Source organism: Haliaeetus leucocephalus, unplaced genomic scaffold, assembly GCF_000737465.1.
Source record: "Haliaeetus leucocephalus isolate CR32 unplaced genomic scaffold, Haliaeetus_leucocephalus-4.0 Scaffold395, whole genome shotgun sequence".
NCBI classification, from domain to species: Eukaryota; Metazoa; Chordata; class Aves; order Accipitriformes; family Accipitridae; genus Haliaeetus; species Haliaeetus leucocephalus.
In genome coordinates this window covers 8,321,197-8,332,410 of record NW_010972831.1, presented here as the reverse complement: position 1 = coordinate 8,332,410, position 11,214 = coordinate 8,321,197, and positions in this window count along the sequence as shown.

Here is an 11,214-nt window from a genome sequence, read left to right as displayed (position 1 = left end):
GCACCGGTACTCAAGGCTGTTGAAACTGTTATATATTTGTGGAATTCATTTACTCTAGACTCGGGTTGTCCCTTTTGCCACACTTGTGTGTTGAAAAGTGAAACTTGGGAGTCTGTTGTGCGGGCTATAAAATCCCCTCTTTAAAATGTTGACCGGTTTCTTGTTCAAGCCAAGCAGTGCAATTTGGTGTCCTAGTGAACAGTTTGTCCTTACCCTGGTATCGGAGCACCTTGCAGCTGGGAAAGTCTATTCTTGCAGTAGAATGTATTCCACTGTGTGGAAAAGAAGCAAAGGCCTGGGCTGGACCGACTATGCTTGGGCTGCACAGAACAAAGTGTGTTAAACTGAAAAGTACTGCTTTTGTGGTCTGTAGATGTGTACACATGCACACACAGTTGTTCAGAGTTCCAGATACTGGTCTTCCAGATCTCAAGGATTAAAACAAATCCATTGGGTTCACTGCAGAGTGTACATACAACCCATAGATGCTCTGGCTACAACTTGGTGCTGCTTAGGCAAGTGATATGTGAAGAATAAAACATTGGGGGTTTTGGTGGGGGAGTAGTGGATCTGGAAGTTAGCGCAGTTTGAGAACGTCCATCCTTATTGCTTCTCACCCCAGGAAGAAGGTTTCACTTCACAGGGTTTCTCAGTCCTTGCTAGGCTCCAGTATCTGCTGAGGGATGCCTTTCACCCTCAGGCATGATCTCCCAGGTGGAACTTTGGTGGCTGGCTTCTTGCACTGTGGGTGGTTAACGTTACTGATAGCCTGAGCACCTGAGTGGTGTGTGTGGCATGCTGAGCTCTCTGCCACGGCTGCAGGCAGCCTGTCTGGATTTGCTGTTTCAAATTGCCTGCCAGTCATCTTTCCCCGGACAGAGTTTCTGGCCAAGGGGAGGAAAAAGCTGCCATGTATCTGTGAAGGAGGTTGTCTGTCCTTCAGCTCTGTAACTTGGGTTCAGCAGCTCCAACAGTCCCTTACCGAGTACCTTCCCTGCTAGGTGAGGTCTCCCCTAATTAAACCAGTTCTCTTGGGCAGGAGCCAACCTCCTGAGGAGGGTTTGCGTTTCAGCCTTAGGACGGTGTGACCTTGTAGCTCTCTCCTGCCAGTGCCTGGCGTGGTGGGCAGGCTGGAGATGAAAGGTCAAGAGAAAATGAAGAGCCCTGCGCTCTGGTGTCAGTCTGATGCAGGTGCAGTGCCCAGAGGAGTTCGCTTGCATTTCTTCTGAATTTGTCTCCCCAGCTTTTTCTTTACTGAGGGAAGCTTTGTCCCCTGGGGCTAGATTCACGCTGGGCCAGAGAACTACAAACTGTCAGTGGTTGTGTGAGGAGGAGAGAACTGTTGCAGCTTTCTCTAGCTACGACCTGGCCAGAACATGGGAGTATAAAATAATAAAAGCGTGGATGTGGCTGGGCTGGGGCTTCGCTGGGGTGAGCTGCTTCCAGGGAAGGTCCAGCTCCGCATGGGGTGGGTAACGCAGCCCCCTCCCTCCTGGGAAGATGCTGGTCCCTCACGAGCATGGTACTGTGCAGGTACTGTCTTAATCCTTCTCCACCTCACACCAGTGCTCTTCTGACTCATTGTCAACAGACTTTTTTTTTCTCTGAAGCCTTTCCTGATGCTGGAGTCTTGCTGAACAGGGGAAATGGAGCTGTTGTCATCTCGGTGGGACGTAGGAGCAGGGTGGCTGCAGTCCAGGAGGCTTGCTTACTGAATGTCAAAGTAGAAGAGGAAGAACAAAATTCAGAATGACAGTCCTGAGGTGGTAGCACCATCCCAAGGGAATGCAGATGCTGCAGTTTTAGGGTTTGGAAGCAAATGGGTCTCCCTCAGCTGTATTCCCATATCCCAGAGAGCTTTCCAAGATACAGTCCATAGTCATCAGATTCAAACAAATGCATGTTAGTTTGGAACTGGTAGGTTTTTTTTCTCCAGGAGCTTAGAGCAGCCCTGGACTATTTAGTCTGCACCCATGGGGGTGAATGTGTTATTCATATTGTTCATGACAAAGTTTAACTCATCTCGAAGTTGGTGTTTTCCCTCACTTTGAGGGGTGTGTTGAAGTCAGGAATCGGCAGTAACTGCTGGCAGCTGGTGTGGGGAGCGCTCCTGTTGTCTGCTCTGTGTCCCTCGCTTTCCTCTGGCTCTGCAGCATGGAAAAACATCCTGTTCCCTATTTGTGTTGTAAGCTGCCTATTTTTTTTAAGCTGTAGCAAATAGAACATTGTAGGGTAAGATTAACCAAAATAAGGAGGTGTTGGCAAGTAACAAATAGGCAACCCTTCTTTCTTTAAAATCAAAAGTCTCAGCCTGAACTGATGCATTAATAGCTTCAGGTGTGTGTGGGTTTTTTGTTTGGGTTTTGTTTTTTTGTTTTGGGGTTTTGGTTTTGTGGGGTTTTTTTTTCATTATGGACAAGGGTGAATGGCATTGCTGAGGTGGGGGAGTTGGATATGGGCTGCTTGGAAAAGAGCAGGGGGAAAAGCACAGGTCAAAAAAGGAACAGGGGAGGTTGAAACAAGGTAGTTGTATTTGCATCTTCCTTTCTGAGATGCAGTGGCGGTGCTTTGTGCCCCGTCAGACCTCAGGAACGTAGCTGGGGTGGGCTTTGAAGGGGTCACACTGCTTGTAATATCAGCCACGTCCCCAAAGCAGCTCTATAATTCTTGCCCGCAAACCTGAGGTTGAGCATACGTGCATCTGAGCTAAGCCGTCCCATGGGGTTAGTTTGACTGAACCCATTCAAAGGGGTTTTCCCCTTTGAAAAGTGGTAATTTTATTATGGGTAAAATGAATGAGGTCTCTGGAGATGCCTAATTTATAACTTCCGCAGGGAAAGCTTCCCGCCGGCCGCGAGGCACGCTCCGGCATTCCCCTGCCGAGCAGCCCCTGGAAGCCCAGACCTCCCCTCTTCGGGCTCTTTCCAAGGATGAGGGGTGCTTCCTACGAGCCTTCCTCGCTTCCCAGCCTCTGCCCCCTCATCGTCCTGCCCTGGGCAGCCGAGCAGGAGCTTCTCCCCGGGGCAAGCGGCACCTTCCTGGCAGACCCTCTCGAGCAGCGGGGCCAGTCCTTAGGCAAAGCCCGGAGATGATTTTCCTTCGGCACATGGACTCAAAGGCTCCTTAATGAGGGAGGAGGGGAGGAGCGAAGAGAGTGGTTTTGGAGCAGATGGAGAATAATGGTGCCCCTGTCTGATACTGGCACTTGGAGCACCGGCACGAGGAGCGGTTCGGCCCCTTCCCTCTCACGGCCACGTATGCAGCCTGCTCGCCGCGCGGCAGGGAACCTGGCTCTGCAGTTCCGTTGTGGAAACTTCATTGGCAGTGGGTTTTTCCGAAAAAAAACAAACAAAAAAAATCCAATGCAAACTTTATTTTTACTTCCCTTCTACTGTGTGACACAAATCTATCGGGTCCTGTCTCGGTGCTGTCCCTAGGAAGCCTGTGTGTCGGAGGCTGCTGAGCTAGAATTAAAGAACATGTGTCTTGCATTTAGTTTATTGCCTCGGGGCTGTGTTTTGGCTTCAGTCACCTCTGTTTCCTCTCCTCTTCCTTCCCTACCCCCTTCAAAAGAAAAATCAGCAACAATGCAAAGCAAGAGGAAAAAATTCCGGCTGCCCTGGGCAACAGCGGGGATGATGGCAGCCGCAGTGAGTGTCAGGGCTTGGGCTTTTTGCCAGGGGAAATGTGAACAGTTCTTGTAGGACAGACGTGCTGGGTGATGGGGCTCTGGTCATCGCAGTGATCAGACTGGAGGTCTGCCTGGCCCATACCTACTCTGGCAGTCCTGGTAATTCCGGCAAAAGGTACAAAAGAGGGATCTCCTACAGAGCGGTTTTGCCCTGACACGCTCCTGGTTTCCATCTGTGAGCAGTGCAGGGACTTCTGAGCCAAATGCTGCACGCAGTGTTGCACTTAATAGACACATATAAACTACCTCAGGTGAATTTGTGTAATGGTGTTTTGAGTCCATTTGTCCTTCTGACCTTCACGACATCCTGTGGCAATATGTCCCACAACTTAATTACGTGTGGGTGAAAAAAGTGCTTCCTGTTTGCTTTCTAAATTGCCTGAAAGCATCCCTGGCTAATCCATCATCCTGATACCACGGAAAGGTGAGTAATGGCCCTTGCTTTGGCTTGTCTATACTGCCTGCAAGTTTATAGACTTCTCTTCTGTCACCTGTCTCTGTTCCAGGCTGAAGCGTCCGAGGTCTATTTAGCTCCTTACGTGGGAGCTGGTGGGTACCATACATCCTCCCTGACACCCAGGCCTGGACCTTTTCTAGCCCTATAGTGCCTTTTCTGAGCCGAGCGCCTACCAGAAGCTTTCCTCCATTTGCTGAATCAAGAACATAGAAGAGCTGCTGCAGATTCCCAGGTGTGCGTTTTGGTGTCTCAAAACGGGGTTGGATGTTTATGACGGTATTCTCCATCCTCGTGGGAGGAGATGATGGGAGTTGTGCTGTAGTCGTGACTGCGCCGAGGTTTCAGCCTTCCCCTGGGAGAGGGGAGATGGGATCAAAGGGACTCACTGGTTTGTGCAGTTCGTGCCCCAGCTTCAAAACTCCGTGCGTTGTGTGTGATGTTCTTTTTTTTGAACCTGAACTCCACAGCTGGGATTCAAGAACGCTGATGAGACGTTTCACACTGTTTCAAGTGAGGTGCCCTCATTTCTGGAAAACAGCACTTTCAAAGTAATATGTGGATCTGGGTTTCTCTCCTGTGTGTTGTCTGGGTCTCAAGTGCCTGTGTGTCTCTCCGAGTGCACATAAACCACTTTTCTGGCCCTGTCAAGAAACGCTCTTTCATTTGTAGCAGCAGACAGCAACATAAGCATCTCTTGGTTAAATCACGCTCCCCTACTTAGCTCTGCATAGGACTGCAGGAGCAGCTGACCCTGAGGTTTGCTATAGACAACTAGACGCTTGTGGGAAGTCAGTGCCCAGAGAAGATGACAAAATCCTGTTAGGAAACACATCAGATCTTTCCCCTGTCTCCCGAGTGCTTGTGGGTCCCCCCCCGGAGGCGGAGGGCAAGGAGCTGGGCTGAGCTGGGACCAGCTGGCTCCTGCGCTTGGGCTCTGCCCTCCTGCACAGACTCCTCTCCAGGAGCCGGTTTTCTCTCCGCCTGCTGCCTTTCCTTCGCTTACCACTGCCGAACGGCTCTCGCCAGACGGCACAGGGTCTGACGGTGTCCAGAGCTCTGCTGACCCGCAGCCTCTGCCAGCGACCCACGCGCTGCTCCCCTTCTCCTGCCGTAAGGCAGCGCGCGGAGCGAAACGGTGGGTGGGTGATGGAGGGATGTTATCGCTCGCAGGAGAGCAGACAGCTCCCTCAGCCACCCCACGATCGCCCGGCGTGCCTGCTGGTGCTTCTTGCTGCCTCCAGCCCATGTTGCAGCCTCCGGTTCTTCCTCGGCATTCCTGTCCCTGGTGCGGGGGGGATGCCCGGGAGGGACCTCGGGGAAACCAGCCCTTCCTTAAGAGACGCGTGTTTTCCACTGGAAGGATGGTTTTGTTGGAGCAGGAAAGAAATGTTTGGCTGCCTTGTCAGGTCCGTAGCTCTAATTCTTCTACGGTGTTTCTGAATGTTAAAATACAACCTCTCTGCTACCAGGGCAGGCAACGTGGCTGCGCTTCTGTGGCGTAAACCAGCATGTCGTATGCAGGTGCATGGCGGGGACCGGCAGCGTGAAGCACTGCAGGTGTCCAGTCCTGCCCCCAGGCACTTGCTGAGGCCAGAAAAACAACCACAAATGGGTGAGGAAAGAGTCATAGTGGAGAAAAGTTAGTCTGGAGTTTGTTTGGGAGTTTTTTTTCTACCTACCCTGTCCCCTTTACACGTCCCCCAGGTCCCGTTCCTTCCCCAGGAGACCACCAGCGTTTGGTGCCAATATCGAGCAGGAAAATAGGGACCCCTCAGCTCCCAAGCAAAGCTGGAGTGAGCGAAACATCTCGCTTGGTGCTTGTCCCATTTTGGAGGCCCTGGGAGTGAGGGCAGAGCAGCAGATGGCACTCGAGCATAAGCTGAGCATCGCACCACCGACAGCCGATCAGCAAGTTGGAATTATTTTTGCCTAAGCAGCGCAAGAGAAGCGTAGCTATTCAGGCTCTCAGTCCTTGAAGGAAGATGTATAATCTTGAGCCATAAGATGCGTCTATTGGACCTTGATTTACATGCTTTGGATGTTCCTCTCTGCTCGCAGGTCTAGATCGTATCTCTGCTTGTGCAGATTTGTCCTTACACAGTGTCTGGACTTGAGATGATAAAGAAAAAGTGTTACTTTTCACTTGCAGAGACTGACCCCTAATTTGCTTGGATTTTTTTTTTCTGTGATTGTGGCATGCCTTTCCGTACAGAGCTACCCCAGTGCACAGAAGCAAGATATTTTTTTTTTTTTTAAATCAGATAATTTTTTTTCCCCTAGCCAAAATGAAGCAAGATCATTGTGCTCACACTGAAAAATGGACTTGTAGGTGTGGAAACTGAAAAATACAGCTCAGTGAGCTTTTTGCAAAGAGGCAACAGCCAGACAAGTACAAATGAGTCAGGAAAAAATGTTCCTGTTGAGATGCTGCAAAGATAGTGCATGAAAGTGGTTTTATTTTGTTTAATTAGCAATAAATTCAAACCTTATTTTCATATTTCCAAGCCCATTTGTATTTTAGAGACAGATTGCAACCTGAACATATATTATTCCTCTGACAGAGACAAAACCGGCATGTTCAGGAGCCTTTTGGTAGGTGAAGAATGCCATATATCACTACTGTAATCTTACTTGGTTTTTTAAGACCCGACAAAAATAATTCAAACCTGTTCTCAGCGCTGAGGGAGAAGGAAGTACGGGCTCACAGGGGCCAGGTTCTGCCTCTCCCGATTTTCCTGAGGAGCCAGGGAGCAGCACCATGAGCCAGGCAGGACCATTGCCTGCCATGGGCAACGCTGCCTGCGAGTCAGGCGGCACGATGCTGTCCCAGGTAAGCAGAGGAAAAGTTGTCCTTAGAGACCTGTCGTACAAATGAAGGCTCAGACCTTGATGGTCTGAAGTCAAGTGGAGCAAGTGAAGTCAGCGGTGCTCTGCCGGCTTGTCCCGGCTGCTGCCTCAGCCCAGGATTTTAAATGCATGTTGCATATTGACTGTAACTGTGGTCATTTTTGTATTCGGAAGTATATCTTGGCACCTGATAAAAACAGTGCAATCCCAGGGCCCTCTCCTTTCCCTCTTCTTCCTCCTCCCGAAGGCAGCGAGCGCCACGTACGTCTGCCCGGACAGCCCTTGTGAGCTTTGCGTTAGCAGGCGCAGAGTGTGGCAAACGGGGGGATAAACCGTCTTGCAAAATAGGGATTCTGGCCTTTGCGCAGATCTGAGTCAGACACTGGGAACCTGCGGCGATGTTCATGCAGACACACGTATTTGAGGGCTCTTTTTACCTCCTGTAGTGCTCTAAGCTGCGCCGCTCGTCGCGAGTTTCTGGTTTTCCTCCCTTGAGTTGCCTTTGCTTAACGTCATCTCGATACCTGGGCTGTTGTGCTCCTAGTGACGCTTTGGAAGGCTCCAGGATGAGGGCTCGCGGTGCGTGCTGGGCACGGCCAGAGGTGCTCCTGGTTGAAGAGCTTTGGCCCCTCTGGGTCTCGCAGGGGACGGTCCCCTTGGTGTCCCAGCGCTGTTGCCGTCGCTACCCCGCAGGGCTGGCAGTTTGCAAGGGCAGCTGATCTTTCAAGCACACGAGCCCCGAGCCCAGATTCGGACCCTGCTCGTCCTCCTCTGGACCCTGGAGACTTGCCAGCGGCAGCTGAGACGGGACGAGACCCCCCCGAGGTGCGCGGGGGCCCTGGCAGCCACGTTCTGTGCCCGGCTCTGCTGCTCGCTCGGGTTTTGCCCTTGAGCAAGACGCCCGGGATGGGTTTGCCCAGGAACTGTGAGGAAGCGCTTGTCCCCTTGTCTGCTGAACATCCCAGCCTCAGGCCCCCCCTTGCTGAAAATGGGGAGAGAAGACTACTTCTGTGCCCCCAGCTCTATTGTGTGTGAGACCCATATAAATACGTGGACTTTTGTTAGCAGCTTGACCTCTTGGGCAGTGTTCTTGCTTTGCACTGAAGAGGTGCCGTCTTTCTTCCACTTGCCTGACTCCTGTGTAATAGAAGGGCTAAATGCTTATTACTTTTTTTTGTAGCCTTTTCCAGTTACCAATCAAATGTGTCTGGTTTGGGGTTTTGTTTTGTTTCTTTGTTGCTGTGACTATGCAGGATGCTCTATCTCGCTGTAATTATGGTTCCATCATTGTCTTGGCATGAAAACATCTGCTGTCTGCCTGCGATCTCCACTTCTCCTATTTCTTTTGAGAATTTCATGGATCATGATGACCTTCTATTTTCCATAACATCTCATGCATCTCAGCGTACCCAGCTGTTTCTCTTGTGTTCCCCTGTCTCTCCATCTACCTCTTTTTTCCGAACAGCATCTCCAACGCATTCAGAATTTCGGCTCATCTGCTTATCAAATCAATATCTCGCTTGCCATCTCCTCTGCATCGCAACCACTGTAAACATAGCACCTTTGTACCTAACTGCCCGGGCTGTTTTCTCCTCTGAGCACAATTCATCTTCCAGCTTGCGTCTAATGTCTTTGTTCTTCTCATTTAACACTTTAAAGTTAATTTGCTCAGCCTTTTTATTTTGATTACGTCGTACTCTCTGGCTGTCTGGGTTTGAGGTCCGTCCGTCCCGCTGCTCCTCCCGAGCGGGCGGGCAGCGATGTGCTGCAGGATGGATGGAGGATGCTGCCATTCAAGGTGAAGTCGCTGCTAGTGACAAACTAGAGCGAAGTTAGAGCACGGCGAGGAGAGGAGCTGTGCTGTGCACAGGGACGGAGGAAGGCGGCTGGTACCACTCAGCAGAGGCAGTGAAGGGGCTGGAGAAATAGGGGTTCGAGTACTGGGTTTGTGTGACCTTGTGTAAAGAGCGTGGGTTCCGTGAGTGTGATGAACAGAGATACTTCAGTTTTTATTCCATTCTGGCACCTTTTATTACCAGGACTTCACCAGTATGCCTATTCTCTTAAAAAATATTAATTAAAAAAATCAGTCCTGTATCTGCTGCAGACAGACTAATAAAACTCTCAAGTATGACAGGACCTTAAATCTCTTTGCTTTGTTCCCCATCTGTAAAACGTGCATCCCAGTTCTCCACCTCCCGCTCCCGTGTCTCACCTGCCTGCCGTGCTCCCGACGGCAGGACCCCCCATCCCGCTGCTCCTCCGGAACGCTCCCGGCACAGCGGCCACCCAGCCTGGCCCAGGGCGCTAGATGATGCTGTAGCAAAACTAGTCCTGAGAATATTAAAGGCATGTGTTTTTTCATTTATTTTATTCACCCTCAACCCATGGTCTTTATACATCTGAGCTAGGAATGTCCTATTCTTGAAAGGCTTTGCAGAAGTTTGGCACCTGGACGGTGTGACTGAGAAAGGGCTCTTTATATGTTGACAGAGAAGAGGGGTGTTGGTAGAGAGCAGAAAGCAGGGTGGAGATTAATGAATCATGCAATAACTTCTTACAGGAACAGAAATAATGCTGTGCATATATCATAGTTTTTTCCTCTTTCAGGAGTATAGCTGTTTGTGCAGAGATGGCTTGCGTACTTTTTTATACAGATATGCATTATATGTGGGTGCTTGTATATAAGTAAGGCTGTAAAAGCATAGATTAAGGGATCTGTTCATCCAAAAAGAGTTATGTGGCTGTCAGAGTGCATAACGACTACCTGATTCGGGAGGAAAAACACTCCTACAAAGATGTGAAGCAATGTGTTTGGTAAGGATTCGGCACTCCGCGTCCTTGCCCAGGCAAAGCTGCCAGAGGGTTACTGACACTCTTGGAAAGTCCTGGCAAAACTGACCGGCTGCTCGTAGGAAGGTGTGTAATGGGAACAGTTTTATGATTTGAGGGTGGGATTTGGGTGCTAAACCCAAATGCCGAGAGGGCAGTTTAAGCAACCGCCCAAGGTCCTGCAGGAGTCTTTGCTCCTGCGTCTGATTTAATATACTAGGTTAGGCACACCGCAGCAGGCACAGGTAGGACAAGTCCTACAAACCCCATATTCAGTTGGGAGCCACGTTACCTGCACGGTATCACAATGCTTCATCATACCTTTGGTTTTGCTCTTGCACCAGCTAACCGGCTCCTGTGGAAGCGGACGCCGGCGTGGCAGGACGGCTGTGCTGGCTGGAATTACCCATAAGCAGACGGAGCTGCGGCAGCCCTTGCGTGGAGGGATGCTGCGGTGCCGGTGGCACCTCCAGTCCTTCAGAGGGTCCATGGGAGGTTGACATGAGCCAGCGTGTAAGACGGGACGCCGGCTGGCTTGCTGGCAAACCCAGGTATCTTCCACGAAGAAAGTTCTGGAGCTGGTTTCTGCCCTCACCTCCTCCATGGCCGTCCTACCTGTTTCTTAGGGAAATCGCTTAGCTGCTCTCTGGCTCTGTGAAACGGGCGCAGTGATAGTGGGCACCTTTTGCTGGTGCTTTTGTCTGTGTAAAGGGAAAAATGTTGTAGGAAAGCACGGCGGCAGCTGAGCTCCAAAACAGGGGCTCAGGTGTTGGATTGAGCGTTGATCAGGAATGGGCCAAACCAGAGCAAAACAAATGGCAATCGAGTAGGGAATAAACATTACAGGAAATAATCTCCGTCACTTAATGTACTCCAGTGACTTTGGAATAATTGGCTGTTTCCTGGGCATATCCAGATGAGCTGAACAGTGTTCTCCCTGTTTCCTTTTGTGTATTTGTGATCTTTCAGAGACCTGATTGTCCACTTCTCCCTCCCCCTCTACCTCTTGGGTCCCCCCTCCCCCAAATTTCTACTGGAGTTTGTATTTTTCCCCTAACAATGTCTCTGAAGAATCACAAATGTGTAATATGTGTCCCAATGCTTGTATTTTAATAGTGTGAAGCAAACCACATCAGCACAGGCAATTTCGCATTCAACACATTATTGCTATTTAAAGCGCAGAGGTATAAAAATGATTGGCAATCCAGCTCTCCCAGAAATCGCAGGCTGCTGCTGGCTGCCAGATTGTGATTTTTTAATATTGGCTGCTCTGTGCAGTCGTTCTCTCACCTTTGACTTGCAGATTTCCCAACGTCGAAATAGCAAAATCATTTTTGGTTGTAACAGGCACATCGCTTGCTGCTGAAAAGAAGTAATTATCATTAAA